Consider the following 18,511-nt stretch of genomic DNA (forward strand, 5'->3'; position numbering starts at 1 on the left):
TCCTACTGCAGAGCCTAAGCTCAAAGACTCACCTTCAGTGCAGACCCCGCTGTGTTCCCAGACAACAAACCACCACAGTACAAAGAGGGATGTCAGGGCCTGCCAAAGCCTGGGATTGAACCAGGGGCCTTTAAATCTTCAGTCTAACACTCTACCAACTGAGCTACTTTGGCAGCATTTTGGCCTGCTGCTTCTCTGCCCAGGATGTTTTTGCAGCAGTTGCACACAAAAAGGACATCATTGTGAGCGGCCCATGAAGAGAAGATTCACTTTTGCCTGCCTTGCTCAGCTTGACTTGCTGCCTCACCCTGTTCCTGCCTTAGTGCCCGGGTTGACCTGGTGGCAGAAGGGGACTGGAGGCCAGTAGCGCGGGGAGGAGGTTGACCTGGACCCTGAGCTAGACTAGACCTTGCCGGCAAGAGTCTGGTCACCCCTTGCTGCCCCACCCTGTTGTCCTGGCTTCCCCCACTGGACGTCATTTTGGGAGGGAAGTGGGGCTTCTGCCTCCCCTCCCTGATTTTCACACCGCAGAGGAGTGCGAACAGGAAAACAAACAGCTGCTCCACACCCCCACTGGAGGAACCCGGCATCCTTAGCTGTGATGAGTAAGAAGTGTCTGTTGGCTGACAGGGCCTGTCCCCGAGGAGCTGGAACAGCAGCTGCCGCCTCCCCCTCGGCTCCAGGCTGTGGGAAATGCTCATTGCCTGGCTGCATGGGCGGACGCTGCTCCGTGCGCTGGAGAGCGTCTGTATTGCTCTGTCAACCCCCTGTCTTCACTGAGCCGGTCTGGTAAGGTCCCAAGTGCCCCCTCTGACTCGGCAGCTGAGAGTCTGTGCAGACGTCAACCCCCCTGCCAGCCCCACAGGCAGCAGCAGCACCAGCCCCCTCAGCACCACAGGGGCACTCAATGCACTTCCTGTGGGGAAATGGCTCCTTGGCATCCTGCTGCTAGAGTGAGAGCCAGGAGAGAGCAGTGTCTGGCTCACCTTGGGGGAGAGAAGAGACCTGATGAGTGCAGATCTCCCTCTGTCTCCCCCGCAATGCTGGTCAGTTTTATTGTCACTGTGATAGTCAGTGCTTCCCTTCAGGGCCAGCCATAGAGGGGTCCGGGGTCCAGGACAAATCCCCTCCTTTCCTCCCCAGGCCCTGTCCCCACTCTGCCTGTCATAGGTTTATTCCCCACTTTGAACTTTAGCGTTCACAAGATGGGGACCTGCATAGGCTCCTCTAAACTAAAATCCTAGTTTAGATCTGGTTCTCGCTGCCACCAGTCAAGTTTTAAGTGTCTGACACACTCCCTGTTCCCCCAAAAACTTCCCCTGGGGAACACAGATCCAAACACCTTGAATCTCAACACAAAAGGAAATAATCCATTTCCCTCCTCCCCTCTCCTAGTACTTAGGAGAGATACCTGGATTCAAATTCCTTGAATCAAACAAAGAGGGATTCACTTTTCCCCCTCCCCTTCCCCTGAAAATCCAAACAAGGGAAGAAATCAATCAAGTTCTAAAAAGAAAAGATTTTATTAAAGAAAGAAAAAAAAGTACACTCTCTCTGTATTACCAGGATGCAAAAATACAGGGTCTAACTTATAAAAACTGGAGAGACTTCCCCTCCCTCCTCCTCAGCATAATCAGAGTAACAGCAAACAGAAATAAAGAATTCCTTCAGCAAACACACAATTGCAAATATAGAAAGCAACTTAAAAGACTAATCCGCCTTTTTAACTAATACTCACTATACTGGATAGTAGGAAATACTCCAGGAGAACTTGGAGACATGTCTGGCCTCTCTTAGATCCAAAGAGAACACACAACTCAAACAAAGAACACAGACAAAGCCTTCCCTCCACAGGGATTTGAAATTATCCTGTCCCTTGATTGGTCCTCTGGTCAGGTGTTCATCAGGTTACTGAGCTTGTTAACCCTTTACAGGTAAAAGAGACTTTAACCCTTAACTATCTGTTTATGACACTGCCCCTTTCCCCAAGCCCCCACCCCTGTCCCCTCTCTTCCCACCCTGCACCTCCCTGCCCCTGCTCCTCCCCATCACCCCTCCAGCACCCCACTGAACAGCTGAGCACCTTTATTTTTCTGTTGGTGTTACAGCCCCAGAGCACCCATGGAGTCGCTGACTTGGCTCCTTTCACACTCTAGAGAGAGGAGCAGAACCAGGGCTATGGCTGATCTATGGGGCACTAGGTGAGCAGCAGAGGCTTCAGGCACTTAGAGTTTGCCTGACACCTCAGGGACACAGTGTGAGGTGGTGCCCCAGGGATCTCTATGAAAGGAGCAGATCAGAATTTACTTGGGGTGGGGAGAGAATTGAGAGAGTCTCAGGGGGTTGTACAGAGGTATTGCCCTGGTGAGAGACTGGCTAAAACACAGGCCTTGCTGTGATCAGGATTTGAACCTGCATAGGGGAACCCTAGTGGATTGCAACACCAATGCCTTAACCATTCAGCCATCACAGCTGTGAGCACAGCAATGCCCCAATGCCCGAGAAACTGGTAAAGAATCACAATGCCCAGGCGTGACATCATCTGAACTACAGAATTCCCACAGCAAACCTGGCTCCCAAAGCACAGGGGGGATTTGGGGTTCGTTCTCTTTGCTTAGCTATGTGCAGTTGCACAGAGAGCGTGTTTAAAAGTCTCCCCTCCCACAGAGCTGGAATGGGAAATGATTCTGAACTTGAAGCCTGATGTGAATGAGGATGTCTGGACCACAGGGCCAGGGACTGATCTTTGCTATAGAAACCAGTGACATACGGAACCAGGCTAAGGAAACTGTTTCCTGGAGTCAATAACTGGAATAGCAGCAGTATTGTGCAGCAAAATGTCTCACAAGAGGAGTCAGCGCATTGGTGGTTTGGTTGCAGAAGTCACAGCTACAGCGAGGGAGGTCTAGCTTTGGTCTCTGGCCAACAGAGGGATGAGTTTTATTATCTCCAAATTTCAGTAGAAAAATTCAGACCCAAACTGTGTGTGGTGGGGGTTTCTTTGGTTTGGTTTGTTTTTCTCATTTGAAATGTCCTTGATCATTTTTCTGGAAAAACTATTTGGAAAAGGCCAAGGAAGAGTTAGAACAATTACAAATCTCCATGGGAGTGAGGGGGTCTCAGCACCAGGGTTGGGGTGGAGATTTTCATGGAGGGGAGTTGAAGAGATAAATGAGAGGCTTTTGCTCCAGCAGAGGGAGCGGCTTAGAAGTTTCATTTTTACCAAGTGAATCCCCCCCACACCACACACACACACACACACACACACATTGCTACCCTGCTGCTGCTACCCCAGCTCAAACCCCACTGTCACCCCCCGCATGTGACCTACAGCTTCCTGCTGACAAAGCCCTTATCTATCAGAGACAAAATCCCCTCATCTGCCCCTTCTCCCAGCTGAGCCCTCCGCCCCCAGAGCCCAGGACAACCCCGACCTAGCCATGCCGGGGGTTCAGGCTTAATCTTCAAGGGCGAGCGCAAAACCTTCAGCCGGGCACGTTTCGCTCCCTTCCCACCTCGGCCCAAGCGGCAAGGGAGAAACGGATGAGACACGCCGGCTGGAAGACGCCTCCCTCCCACTTCTCTATGATGGTTATTAATAGGAACTGGGACCACAGAGATCATTGTTGCCACCACTGTTATATATTTGCAGCAAATATTGTACAAAGGTTGGCGTGTGAGGTGTCTATGACAAGGTTATGATTTGCTGGTTATAATTATGCTGGCTGTGTGTGTCTACCATTTTTGTATTTGAAGTTATGAATATGGGCTATGTACTTGTATCTCAAATGTATTTGATTCCAAGTAGCCTCAGTGTCATCAGCCCCCAACTCCTTCAGGAGTCCATAGCAAAGAGACCCCCCCCATACTGTCCTGGACTCCCTAGGAGGTGCCTCCCAGCCCCTCCCACCACCCGCCCAATGGAGCACCAAGGATTAAAGTGGCAGCATCTAGTGTCAGTGGGGTTCAGTGGCTCAGGCCAGACACCTGAGCTGGGGACCCGCCCCCATAGCACTGCTCGAGGGCCTGGGCCCAGGGTGTTCACAGCCCCCTCCTCACCCCTCCCTGAGCCCAGCCTTGCTCTCACCTGGAACAAAGCAGAAGCGTTGATCGGCCTCGCTGCTGTCCGACTCCCAGGTGCTGCTGCTGTCCCATGGGGAGCGGGCCGAGCTGCTGGGGCTGGGAGAGGGATCCTCCACCTCCTGCCCTGGGAAGGCTGGAAGGTCCCCACTGACCGGGCAGGGCGATGCCTCCTGCTGGAAATGAGGGCTGGGCTCCTGGGGCCGCTGCTGCTCACACAACAAGCTCCGGAGCCACCCTGCCCGGTTCCGCTCCTGGGCTGGGTCCTGCCTGCCCAGCCGCATCCTGGCCCAGCTCCATTTTGGCCTGGCCGGTGCCTCTCCCACCTCTGCGCCTGCGCCGGGAGCAGGTTTCCTCTTCCAGAAGGCTGGGCACTTCCACCTCCTGGCCCGGCCGGAGCTCCTTCCCGCCAGCGGATGGAGGCCGCTCGCTCCGGGGAAAGATGGCAGCTGCTTCCCTCAGGCTCTGGGGCCACCTGCAGAGCCTTCTTCCTGAACATCCTCAGGAGCCTGGCCATCCTGTAACCGAGCAGGGAGCAGGTGTGAGTCTGGGGTCAAGGCAGCCTCTCACTAACCAGCCTGTTTGGTCCTTCCCCATCCCTGCCCCAGCCAAAGCAGCTCCTCCTCCCCCCACAGGGGTGCAGGAAGTGCAAGCTACACACACTGGCAGGAGTTCATTGCATGGTCTGCTCCCCCTCAACGTTCCCCCTCGTCATCTCTGGGGCTGCAAGAACCGGAGAGTCTCATCCTTTTCGAGCACTGGGGTCAGTCACAAAGACCATTGGTCACTTTGGACAAGCAGCTCCCTCCTGCCAGCCCAGGCCACACTCACACCTCCCCTCTACTCCCCGCCCAGGCTAGAGAAGGAACAGAACCCAGGAGTCCGGACTTCTCCTGGGAAACCATTCCCCACTTCAAAGTCCCTAGGCATAGCAAGGCCAGGGCCCCCTCATTTCCCATTGATTTCTATGCTCAGCAGCTCCCCGGGTCTGGCCCAGCTCAGACACTCTCAGCCTGGGGAACAGTCTCCCACAAGGGAAGGGCTGGGAGCCCCATTCCTGGGACCTTGCCAAACACACTGGAGATGGCTCTGGAGAAGCCCCTCCCAGTCTGAGAGCGAGGGGCTCCTGGGGGTTGTTTGCAAATCCAATGTCCTTTGGGAGAGATTCTCTCCCCCTCTTTCTGCCTCTCCCCAGACAGACAGGGGACGCCACCGACGAACCCTAATGCCACTCACTTGCGAGCGATGGATGGAGGATGTTCAGTGTCATACCTCGCCCTTCTCCTCACTCTCCAAGCCCAAGGCAGGCTGGAGAGGGGCGTGGTGACCTGAGGAGTTACCTTGCCCAGCCAGCAGGCAGGGTGATGACACTGGGCAATCGGCTGGCTGTGAAAACAAGAGTTTGTCTTATTGCCAAGGAAAGGAGAAACTTGGCCAGCAGCAGGGGGTGCAGAACATCATCCTAGTGCGGGGATGACAGCGCCTCCGGGATCCTGAAATCCCAGCACTTTACACACCTTCCTGGAGCCTCCCAACCCCCCTGGGCTGTCAGGACTGTGACCCCAACCCTACTGATGAGAAACAAGCCTGGGGAGGGGAAGCTACTGGCTCAGGGTCACACCAAGTGTCAGAAGTACGGATGGGACCCAGCAGTCCTTCTTTCCAGGCCCCTTCGCTAACCACTGCTGCACACTCCCTCCCACAGCTGGCAATTACAAGCAGGCCCTCATGGCACCTCCCCCTGCCTTTGAGAGGGAGTGTGCTCCGCTGGAGTGACTGGGCCAGGGGATTGGGCCTGACTGTTATAAAAAGTCAGTCAGCTGCGAACCAGCTGAGCAGCGAACAGCAGAGAGGCAAACAGAAGGAGTTTGCCTGGGAGTTCGCCTGGAGAGAGCTCTTAGAAGGAAGAGACCATGGATGCTGAGCGATCTGCCGTTGTGACCTGCACAGGATGCGCCATGTTTGTCTTCCTTCCACAGGAGAGAAGCGACTTTGTCTGTACAAAGTGCAAGCTGATCTCCATATTGGAGGAGAAGATTCAAGGTCTGGAGAAACGGATATCAACCCTGCGTTCCATAAAAGAAAATGAGGATTTCCTGGATAGACATCAGGATCAGCTTCAGTGGGCACAATGTTCTGAAGATTCAGAGCAGGCTACACAGCGGGGACAGAAGGCCAGTGAGGATAACTGGCGTCATGTGACATCCAGAAGAGGAAAGAGTACCAGAAACGTCCATGTACCAGAAACACAGATACAGGTGAGCAACCGTTTTCGTGTTCTCTCCGCAGGTACTAGTGCAGAGAGTGGAGTGGATGATACATCTGAGGGAACAGAGCAGAAGGAGACTCCACTGATTGGAAGGCATGAGATGCGCCGTCCTTGGGATGGGGGTTCCACGACCACCACTCCCAGGAGGAGGAGGAGGGTGGTGGTGGTTGGGGACTCTCTCCTCAGGGGCACTGACTCATCTATCTGCCGCCCTGACCAGGAAAACAGAGAGGTGTGCTGCTTGCCAGGGGCTAGGATTCACGATGTGACGGAGAGACTGCCGAGACTCATCAAGCCCTTAGATCGCTACCCCTTCCTGCTTCTCCACGTGGGCACCAATGATACTGCCAAGAATGACCTTGAGCGTATCACTGCAGACTACATGGCTCTGGGAAGAAGGATAAAGGAGTTTGAGGCGCAAGTGGTGTTCTCGTCTATCCTCCCTGTGGCAGGAAAAGGCCAGGGTAGAGACCGTCGAATTGTGGAAATCAACGAATGGCTATGCAGATGGTGTCGGAGAGAAGGGTTTGGATTCTTTGACAATGGGATGGTCTTCCAAGAAGAAGGATTGCTAGGCAGAGACGGGCTCCACCTCATGAAGAGAGGGAAGAGCATCTTTGCAAGCAGGCTGGCTAACCTAGTGAGGAGGGCTTTAAACTAGGTTCACCGGGGGAAGGAGACCAAAGCCCCGAGGTAAGTGGGGAAGTGGGATACTGGGAGGAAGCACAAGCAGGAGATTGCAAGAGGGGAGGACTCCTGTCTCAGACTGAGAAAGTGGGACAATCAGCCAGTTATCTTATGTGCCTATACACAAATGCAAGAAGCCTGGGGAACAAGCAGGGAGAACTAGAAGTCCTGGCACAGTCAGGGAATTATGATGTAATTGGAATAACAGAGACTTGGTGGGATAACTCACATGATTGGAGTACTATCATGGATGGATATAAACTGTTCAGGAAGGACAGGCAGGGCAGAAAAGGTGGGGGAGTTGCGTTGTATGTAAGAGAGCAGTATGACTGCTCAGAGCTCCGGTATGAAACTGCAGAAAAACCTGAGTCTCTGGATTAAATTTAGAAGTATGAACAAGAAGGGTGATGTCGTGGTGGGAGTCTGCTACAGACCACCAGACCAGGGGGATGAGGTGGACGAGGCTTTCTTCCAGCAACTAACAGAAGTTGCTAGATCACAGGCCCTGGTTCTCATGGGTGACTTTAATCACCCTGATATCTGCTGGGAGAGCAATACAGCAGTGCACAGACAATCCAGGAAGTTTCTGGAAAGTGTAGGGGACCATTTCCTGGTGCAAGTGCTGGAGGAACCAACTAGGGGAAAAGCTCTTCTTCACCTGCTGCTCACAAACAGGGAAGAAATAGTAGAGGAAGCAATAGTGGATGGGAACCTGGGAGGCAGTGACCATGAGATGGTTGAGTTCAGGATCCTGACACAAGGAAAAAAGGAGAGCAGTAGAACAGAGACCCTGAACTTCAGAAAAGCAGACTTTGACTCCCTCAGGGAACTGATGGGCAAGGTCCCCTGGGAGAATAACATGACAGGGAAAGGAGTCGAGGAAAGCTGGCTGTATTTTAAAGAAACCTTATTGAGGTTGCAGGAACAAACCATCCCGATGTGTAGGAAGAAAAGTAAATATGGCAGGTGACCAGTGTTGAAGAAAAACTCAGTTCTCGCTTTTTGTTTAGGTGCAGCAAAATCAAAATACTTTATTAATTCTCTAGTGAACACAAGAGGGAGAGAGTGTCAGGAACTGGGTTGCCCCTTGTCCCGGACGGATCTCTCTCAATTAGTAAACAATTCATAACAATCTTTATACCTTTCTAGCAGACAATGGTTAGCATACTTGGAGACATTGAAGATAAACATTTGCATTTGTTTATACATTAGCCTATTCGCTATCTTATTTGTCTGCAATACTAGAACAGAAAACAAGACTGCAATTCACAAGGTCGTAATGACTCTTCACACAATTCTCTCTGTACCACATACCTTACAGCATGCAGGGTCACATTAACTTCTAACATACATTAAGATCCCTTCAAACCTATATTAATTAATTCTTGGCCTCCACACTCCCCCCTTTTGTACTTCTAGTACAACAAATACCTCAAATCTCAATTTGCATCAAATCATGGATCTCAGAGTCTACAGGAGACATGGCAACTTTAGGGGTTTTCATGGGATGTAATGACAATGCATGATTAGTATGAACATGAAAAGTATTATTACCATCATTACGTCTATTACAACAACAACAACAATAACATAATCCCACACCAACTAACAACACTACAAACAATAACATCCCCATAGGAATAAAATATTGGGGTTGTCGTACAGTTTTGGTAACAAAGCACAATATATCAAACTTAGTACATAAAGTAGACACTCTATAAGCTGTATGAAAGGCATTCTGTTCAGCATGATATATATTCTGAAGCATGTGAATTTGTCCTTGCAACTCAGAGATTCTACGAACCTCTGGCAACAATGAAAGCAAATTCTGAAACCGATCAGGTACTATCTTAGTCCAATTAAAATATACCTGAAATCTAAGAGCTACATGTAACATTCTATCTGCAGGCCAGTAAATGATATGAGTGCCTGCAGCAGTGGTAAGATTAATATGTATATCTTGTAACGTGGTGGTATTAACGTACACACAGCTATCATTAGCCTGAAAAAGTGGGTGTCCTGTAAGGGTAGTTCCTTGACCACTACCCTCCCAGTAAATATGGTCATAAACAGTGACAACTTCCCCTGGCTCCAGTTTCCGTATACACTGAAGCTGTGGTGGTTCTAATGGCCAAAATGTCCATAAATTCCCTAACCCCATCCAAATATCAGCTGTAAGCCCAGGAGCACTAACTAAAAATCGATTAGGAGAATCAGGTGGCCTCACTTCCCAGATATCTCGGTGAATCACCCAATCCCACATGCATCCTCCCCATGGACCCGGCAGGATTCGGTATGTGGAGCCCACACCCTTAACCGGTCCATATGCTTGGAAGGAGCACTGTGAACGTCCACACTTCCATCCAGAAAGTCTCCAAGTATGTCTCCATGGCCACAGATCAGATGGTACTCCTGACGTGTCTGTAAGGGCAGTGGGCCAAGCGTGGTGCACTAGATCATTCCGAATGGCCATCAGCTGTTCATTCAGGAAATCCTGAATTTCCGAACATGCTAGATCCCACTGCAATGCCTTCGCAGCCTCAGTGATATTCAGTACCATCTCTCTCAATAAATTCTGGGTCATAGAACTAAGGGCGGAAATGACATGTAACTCACCCACCCCAGTTTGCACTTGTGTTAGCTGTGCCCCCGAAATCAGGCCGGTGGCCTTTTCTAATTGGCCCAATTTCTCATCATGTTCCTGGGTCTTAAAAATATTCCAAACAGCAGCTGCAGAATTGGCCCCATCCCACAAGGATCCGGCTAGATCCTTCTTCTTTCTAGAGGAAATAACCCAGGCCCTCTGTTGTGCTAATCTAATGGCAGCCCCTTGTGAAGAATTTGGATATGTAGAGGTAATCCGAAAACTAGATAAAGGCAATGTAAACTTCACAGTCCCTAGTGTAGCGTTAAGTACAGTCCACCGATATTCTGGCACATTTCCCCTCAGCGTAGGTCTATACCATATCTGTTGGTTGTAGACTTTTATAGATTTTTGAGAGGCATTAATATTAATAGCATAAGAGGGAGTGTATTGCAATAAAGTACAGGTTACATTATTAGTCATTGGAATGGTCTTAATACAGGTAAAATTTCTAGTAGCAGAACAAACTTTTTGGGTAGTCGTTTGATTATTTACTAATTGGGTAACCAAATAACAATAAGGGCCTTTTTCAGGTAATATAGCACAAATCCCAGGAATAACCATTATATTTATTTTACTATGAAATCCATTAATTTCATATTTAAATTCTAGGGGCTGATTTGCAGTAATATTATGGATTTTTATTGCCACTGATTTATTTGTTTTTTACTTAATGGTTCTTTCATATTGTTGAGATGAGTTCCTGTCTGCATCCTGTAGAACTTGCCATACCAGTATTGCCCTGGCCTCTTCGTTTGTCATTCAGTGTTAAACACATTCTAAGACAATATGCATTTCCTCACCTTTTGGGGGCGAAGCCAGACTTTAAGGCACCTGCTCCCCTACATGGTGTTAACTTCGCTTGTGCCAATCAGAAACAAACACAAACAGGTTTTGGGCCCCATCCCCTATGACACTTCTATGATGTCATTGTGGGTACTTTATGGCCTGCCTGCCATGTGCAGGCAGGAGAGGAGAAAGAAAACGAATCCTGTGTATACCCGTGTATTCTGTGTATACCCGTGTATCCTGTGTATACCCGTGTGTCCTGTGTATACCTGTAACCGAGCCTGATCACCTCGAAGCCTCTCTCTCAGCTCACGTGTTTCAAATAGAGCTTCTACGTTTGCCGGTCGTTATGCGTTGGTTTGTATTTGTAAGTATCAGTTATTACTAAATGCTGCATCTTTGTTTATAAATATTGTTAGTAGATATTTTAGTCATTGTGTGTTTTAAGTTTCATTAACTTTATTAGCTAATCATACGCTGCTCCCTTACCCCTTGTAATTATCCCCAATAAAACTTTTAAATTGATTAAGTTTAGTGTGTGTGTGTGTGTGTCTGCAGTTTGCATCGTGACCCACACTCTCCTTGCATCCCTTACCAATATAGTCTGTTGCCACGTGCAGCCTGGTAAATAACAGGCCTGCATTTTCTTTCGCCCCTGCGAGTCCGTGGCAATCTACACATATGAATGCTGTTGAACTTTAAAAAATAGGCTTTCTGAGCAATATTCTAACAAATCACTAAGATGGGAAGGTCTGGGCCAATGAATTTCATTAGAATATACAATTTTGTTTACATCTGGATAAATTACAGAAGTGATGGTCAGGGTTGAGGGGCTAGTGGGGGTAACCTTCGTGGTAGCAAGGCGCTTTCGGTAGTCATCAAGCCAATTAGGGAGGGCAGTACATCCCCAGGGTACTTGTCCATAAGCACAGAGCCCTGCCCCTGGAAGAAATCCAAGCCACCATTCAACCCCACATGCCCAAGCACGCTCCCCACAGTTCCCTCCTTGCCAATAAATGATGCTGCGTTTCTTCCACCAGGGCCAGTTCATAATGTCTCTTTTAGTCAGGAATCCCTGGACTCTGGAGGTGTTTGCAGAACGAATGTATCTTCTTTTCTCCCCCAAAAGCAATTGTGGTCTAGCACGATAAGGGGAAGAGGGTTGTAATGTTGGAATTCCGTTAGAAAAATCCAAAGGCACAGTAGATCTGTCAGAGGATAAGGGAGAGGTTTCGAGCACGTCACCTTGTCCTCTTCTTCCGCTGTCCAACAGGCACAGCAGGGCTAGAAGAAGGAGTATGTTGATCATCAGTAGGAGTGTCCTCCCGAGGTGGAGGGGTCTTTTTGCAGTGCGATGCATGGGTCCAGGCAGGTAGTCCTTGACACTTCACAGCAGTGTTGGTAGTCAACAGGACTTGGAAAGGACCTTTCCAGCGTGGAGCCAGGGCAGTCTTTCGTTGATGGACCTTTATGTAGACCCAGTCTCCCGGTTCCAACGAGTGGCAAGGTTGCACAGGATCCTTCGGTAAGGCTTCCTTTACCTGTGTATAAAAAGACTTAACACATTTCATTAGTGCCTGACAATACTTAAGCATTATGTCATCCATCAAATGAATGTCCATCTGAGCTAAGGTCAGTGGGGGTGCAGTTGGTAGTCGCATTGGGCGTCCTGTCAAAATCTCATGAGGGCTGAGTCCAGTCTTTCGATTGGGAATGGCTCTCATACTCATCAATGCCAAGGGAAGGGCATCTGGCCACTTTAAGTTTGTTTCAGCACAAATCTTGGCCAGTTTATTTTTTAAAATCCCGTTCTGGCATTCCACTGTCCCAGCAGATTGTGGGTGATGAGGGCAGTGAAGGTTGTGTTGGATCTGCAAAGCTGCACATAACTCCTTTACAATCTGTCCAGTAAAGTGAGTTCCACGATCACTGTTGATACTCACAGGGATGCCAAAACGTGGCACAAAATCCTTAAGCAGAAGTTTCACAACAGTCCTGGCATCTGCCTTCCTGCAGGGAAAAGCTTCAACCCAATTGGTAAATACATCAACTAAAACTAATACATATTCATAACCACAACATTTAGACATTTGAATAAAATCAATCTGAATATTTACAAAAGGTCCCCAAGGAGGAAGGTGGGCTGCCTGCTTAGCTTTAACAGCTTTACCAATGTTGTGTTGTTGACAAATCACACAGTGTTGACAGTAGGAATGGGCAACAGAAGGGAAAATGGGTGCAAACCAATCTCGGGCAACTTCAGCAACCATCCCCCCTTTGCTCACGTGTGCCATCCCATGGTATATGCGAGCAAGATAGGGCAATAACATCTTCGGTGCCACCAGGCGACCATCCGGGGCACGCCAAAGATGATCAAAATGTAAAATGCAGCCAGCAGCACTCCAAGAGTGCGTCTCAGTTCTTGATGCTGCCTCCTGGATCTTTGCCAGATCCTCAAGGGAGGCCAGTGAAGGCTGCTCTATCAGTACACAGGAATGTGCAGCCTGAGGTGCAGAAAGAGCCGCTGCTTTAGCTGCAGAGTCAGCTAAAGCATTTCCACGGGTAACTTCATCATGAGGGGTCTTGTGAGCAGTACATTTAACAACAGCTATAGCTTTAGGTAACAAAAGAGCATCCAAAAGAGCAGATACATAAAAACCATTCTTAATAGGAGAACCAGTAGATGTAAAAAAGCCTCTATATTTCCAAAGCAATCCGAAATCATGAACTACTCCAAAAGCATAACGAGAATCTGTATAGATAGTGACCGTTTGATCTCTAGCCAGAACACAAGCTCGAGTCAAAGCCACAAGTTCAGCTACTTGAGAGGAAAACACTGAAGAAAGGAAAGCACTTTCAACAACAACGCAGGAAGTACAGACAGCATAACCAGCAACTAATTTACCCTTAGAATCTCGCAAACACGACCCATCCACAAAGTAAAGGAGATCAGGATTTTGCAGAGGCACATCCAGTAAATCAGCCCTAGGATGAGTAAGAACAGATGTTACAAATACACAATCATGCGGGTCTCCATCTTCAGGCCCAGGCAACAAAGAAGCTGGATTTAGAACGGGGCAACGAGCCAAAGTAATATGAGAGGAAGAAAGCAAAATTAGCTCATATTTGATAAGACAGGAAGTGGATAAATGCTGCATCTTAGATTTCAACAACAGCGCAGCCACAGCATGCGGAACACACACAATCAAAGGAGAGCCTAATCACATACAATCACAAACCTGAACAGAAAGGGCCGCTCCCGCCACAGCCCGTAAACAAGGGGGAAATCCCACCGCCACAGCGTCCAGGGCAGTACTGTAGTACGCAATTGGACGGTGTTTGTCTCCGTGCTTTTGCGTTAGTACAGCCAAAGCAAACCCATTACGCTCATGACAGAAAAGAGTAAATGGTTTAGTATAATCAGGAAGTCCCAGGGCCGGAGCAGTAGATAGTCTCTGTTTAATAGCAACAAAAGCACTTTCAGCCTCTGGAGGCCAAGGAAGTGGCTCAGGGGTACCAGACTTAGTCAGATCCTGCAAGGGTTTAATCAGTGTAGCATAACCTAAAATCCACTGTCTGCAGTATCCAGTCATGCCCAGAAAAGTACGCATTTGAGAAACAGTACCAGGCCTAGGCATATTCAAAATAGCTGAAACACGAGAGGTTGATAAATGACGCTTGCCATGAGAAATATCATGACCAAGATAATGAACCTTGGGTTGACAGAGTTGGAGTTTTTCCTGGGATGCTTTGTGACCTTTGGCAGCTAAAGCAGTTAAAAGTGTCAGAGTATCAGTTTTACAAGATTCAAAAGAGAAAGACGCCAGCAAAAGGTCATCCACATACTGTATAAGAACTGATTTTCCAGGGAAAACCACATCATCCAGATCCTTCTTTAGGATCTGAGAAAACAGGGATGGAGATTCAGTATACCCTTGGGGTAACCTGGTCCAGGTATACTGACATCCTTTATAAGTAAAGGCAAACAAATACTGACTATCTGGGTGAATTGGAATAGAAAAAAAAGCTGAACACAAATCCACAACAGTAAAATAAGTGGCTGACGGTGGAATACAAGAAAGAATGGTAGCTGGATTTGGAACCACTGGAAAAGAAGGCAAAACCACAGCATTAATAGTGCGGAGGTCTTGAACAAACCGATAGGTGTTCCTTCCTGGCTTCTTTACAGGAAAGATAGGAGTATTACAAGAACTAATCGTGGGAACAATAATACCTTGTTGTAGTAAAGATTCTATAACTGGAGCTATGCCTGCCACTGCTTCAGGACGCAGTGGGTATTGTGGAATCCTTGGCAAAATCTTAGCAGGGTCAACAAGAATCTTAACCAGTTCGGCAGTTCTAATCTGTCCCACCTCATTTGCATGACGAGACCAGAGATGGGGGGGCACTTGCGACAATAAATGTACAAGGTCAGGGCTGAGAGATCCCTGCGACGCAGCTGGCTCTGATACATGGAGTGTGGCCAACACCAGGTTAGTATTCCCATCAGGAACTTGTAAGAATACGCCATCTGGTGTACAGTAAATGGTACAACCTAACTTACACAACAGATCCCTTCCCAGCAAATTCACAGGAGAAGAAGAACTGAGTAGAAAGGAATGCTTATCTTCCAAAGGGCCAAGACAAACCAAGAGAGGTAATGTGACAGGATGGGAAACAGGACAGTTTGAAATGCCCACAGCATTAACAGACAAAGTGGACAAAGGAACAGAGGGAAACTCTGAGGATCTCAGAGCAGACCTACTGGCCCCCGTGTCCACAAGACAAGTAACAGATTTTCCAGCAATTTTACAATCAACATATGGGCCTTCTTGATTAATAGGAATTAAAGGATTCATGATGCAGTTACGTTCCCTCAGGCTGTCCTAGTAAGGGGTTCCCTGTGGGGAAAAAACAGGAGCTTCAGGATTTGGGAACTGAGTAGGATTTTGAGCTAACCGATTTGGACACTCATTCCTCCAGTGACCCTCCTGACCACAAAAGTGGCACGCAGTGCTCCCAGTCGGGGCAGGATTCTGGGCAGGATATGAGGAACCCCTTCCCATACCTCGCCCACGAGCTCGTCCCCGTCCTCTTCTCATTCCCCCACGACCCCTGAGCTGATAAGTTTGTAACTGTAAAGCCATAAGTTTTGTTTCACTAGTTTCTTTCTTCTGGTCTATGCAAGCCGTACAATGATTTGCAACTGTCACCAATTCTGAAAGGGGTTTAGTTTGCCAGCCAATACAAATAGTTCTCAATGGTTGCTGAACCTTTGGCAAGAGTCCCTGAACAAAAGCAGCTCCTACCGCTTCCCTGGCATTATCAGCTGGATCAGTAATTCCCGAATGCTGTTCAAAGACCTTTGTTAGTCTATCAAGATAATCAGCAGGGGATTCTCCCTTATTTTGTTTACAATTTGCAATCTTGGTCCAATCTGTTTTCTTAGGACAAACTTCTGAAATAGAGGTCAAAAGACGGTTCCTAGCCTCTGTCAAAGTATTCGCAATACCAGGGTCGGTATCAGGCCAAGCTGCCTGTCTGTTAAGCCGTTGCTGAACTTCAGCTGGCAGTACTGCTCGTAAAAGCTGATTAATATCTGCCCAAGATGGATTATAGCACTGAATCACTGTCTGGAGCTCTTCTCTAAACTTTACCGGCTCCTCCCTGATTTTAGGAAATTCTTTCACCAAGTTTCTAAGATCTCCAGGCGTCCAAGGGGCATGTACCTTAACCAACCCCCCTACAGCCCCAGCTCCAGGCAAGTCTCTTAAAGGAGCCTGGAGTGCCTGTGTCGTGCTTCTAAGAAAGTAGCCGGCATTGTTATCAGCAGAAGCAGGGTTAACAGGACTAGTGGTGTCAGTCAGTAAGGAAGAAGATAATTCTTCCGAAGAAGGAGAATGAACAACTTGTGCAGTTGATACTTGCGGCTGCGAAACAATCACTGCCTGTACATTCCGAGAAGGGGGAGTAGTGGGAGGAACAGGCAGCGGCTGTGGAATGCTGCTAAAAAAATCCACTATGTCTTCTGCAGTCTCTTCCTCACTGTCAGGCTTAACTAACTGGGGATAAAGAGAAGCAGAGGACTGCACTGGGGCAGGAAGACATTTGGATGTCTTACATTTAAGTTTTAAATCCTGTACTTCAGTTTTTAATTTATCTTGGGAGTCCTTCAGACTCCGCACTCGAGACTTATGGAGTCTCTTTGTTGCTTCCTCCCACCAAGACAGAAACTGCTCGCACTGCACAGCAGAGGCGTGTGATTTAAGGGTTTCTCTGAGGTATGTAAGTTTATCTAATTCAAAGGTACCTTCTAATGGGCATTGTTTAAATGAATTTTCACGCATGTATAGATACCAATCATTTAAATACCTGCAGGTTTGAGGACCATAATGTACGTACATGTAATATGCAGGGGCACCCTTAGGGGGTAAGGTGGAAAGTTTAGACTGTCCCTCCCCCATGTTCCAATCACACAAACTCAGAGGGGTTCCCTGTCCGCGCTCGCGGACCAGAATCTAAGGAGTCCTCCCTACAGGGTACTCACATACAGGAGAGACTCACAAGAAAGACTACGACCCTCGTACATCTCCTTTCAGCAAAGAGCGTCGGCTAAAGACTCCATCTCCGGGAGATAAAGCCGCGTACTCTAATTGCTTCCAGGGAGACGATCAGATTGTCAGTAGCCCACACAGAAGGGAAAGGGGAGGGAAGATGGGTTCACACACTCCTAGACCCAGGCAGCTTCCTCGCCGGACTATGCCAAGCTGAGTCAGCCCACCGTGGGTCGGATCTCCTAAAGATCCACTAGTTACTGGGCTTGCGTTAGACTACTCCTGATCATTAGCAATCGCTTCACAGGGCAATCTGGGCGTCTTCCAGTAACGAACACTCACACAGGTATACACACACACACACACCAAGGCCTCTTTTCCTCTTTTTAACCCTTTTTAACCTTTTTAAATTTTCAATTTTTTTTTTATTATTATTATTTTTTTAACCAAGATGCATCGTTACCTGGTCCGGACCAATACTATGAGGCGGTATGACAACCCCTCTTGAGGCGGTAAAACAAAAACCCCTCAGCACCGGTGCATTCTAATGCATTTACCTATGCATTACCTCATGCATTACCTTATGCATGTACCTGTTGGCCAACTCAGCAGTTCCCAGTACTGCTATAAACTAACCTTATTGGGGCCTCTCCCCAATACCACTCTGCATTTGATCCTGCTGCACAGTCAATAAGTTCAGATGGCGTGAGCCCAGCAGAAACAGACGTCCCCCACAGACAGTCCTCCTCCGAAACCCCAATAGAGATTTCAAAAGGTCTCTTACCTCTATTGTGGCGCCTTGGGGTTCGAAGGGGAACGATCCATAGTAGCCGTCTGTGTGTCCGTGGGCGTTGCCATCCCGGACGAGCCCCCAAATTGTTGAAGAAAAACTCAGTTCTCGCTTTTTGTTTAGGAGCAGCAAAATCAAAATACTTTATTAATTCTCTAGTGAACACAAGAGGGAGAGAGTGTCAGGAACTGGGTTGCCCCTTGTCCCGGACGGATCTCTCTCAATTAGTAAACAATTCATAACAATCTTTATACCTTTCTAGCAGACAATGGTTAGCATACTTGGAGACATTGAAGATAAACATTTGCATTTGTTTATACATAAGCCTATTCGCTATCTTATTTGTCTGCAATACTAGAACAGAAAACAAGACTGCAATTCACAAGGTCGTAATGACTCTTCACACAATTCTCTCTGTACCACATACCTTACAGCATGCAGGGTCACATTAACTTCTAACAGACATTAAGATCCCTTCAAACCTATATTAATTAATTCTTGGCCTCCACACCAGCTTGGCTTAACAGTGAAATCCTTGCTCGTCTTAAACACAAAAAAACAGCTTACAAGAAGTGGAAGATTGGACAAATAACCAGGGAGGAGTATAAAAGTATTGCTCAGGCATGCAGGTGTGAAATTAGGAAGGCCAAATCACACTTGGAGTTGCAGCTAGCCGGAGATGTTAGGAGTAACAAGAA

At 48.1% G+C, this 18,511-nt stretch overlaps 1 protein-coding gene and 1 non-coding gene across 2 annotated transcripts in view; one reads left to right on the top strand and one right to left on the bottom strand.

The window, feature by feature from the left end:
• The window catches only part of LOC120404793 (zinc finger protein 850-like), a gene marked incomplete at its 5' end in the record, with an annotated part of 508,632 nt that overhangs the window by 363,653 nt on the left and 126,468 nt on the right, over window positions 1–18,511 (top strand). The gene's annotated exons all lie outside the window — the stretch shown is intronic.
• Window positions 101–173, bottom strand: TRNAF-GAA. Its single transcript has one exon. It is a non-coding gene; the product is annotated as a tRNA-Phe (tRNA).

This window comes from Mauremys reevesii, linkage group 4 (genome assembly GCF_016161935.1).
Source record: "Mauremys reevesii isolate NIE-2019 linkage group 4, ASM1616193v1, whole genome shotgun sequence".
Lineage (NCBI taxonomy): Eukaryota > Metazoa > Chordata > Testudines > Geoemydidae > Mauremys > Mauremys reevesii.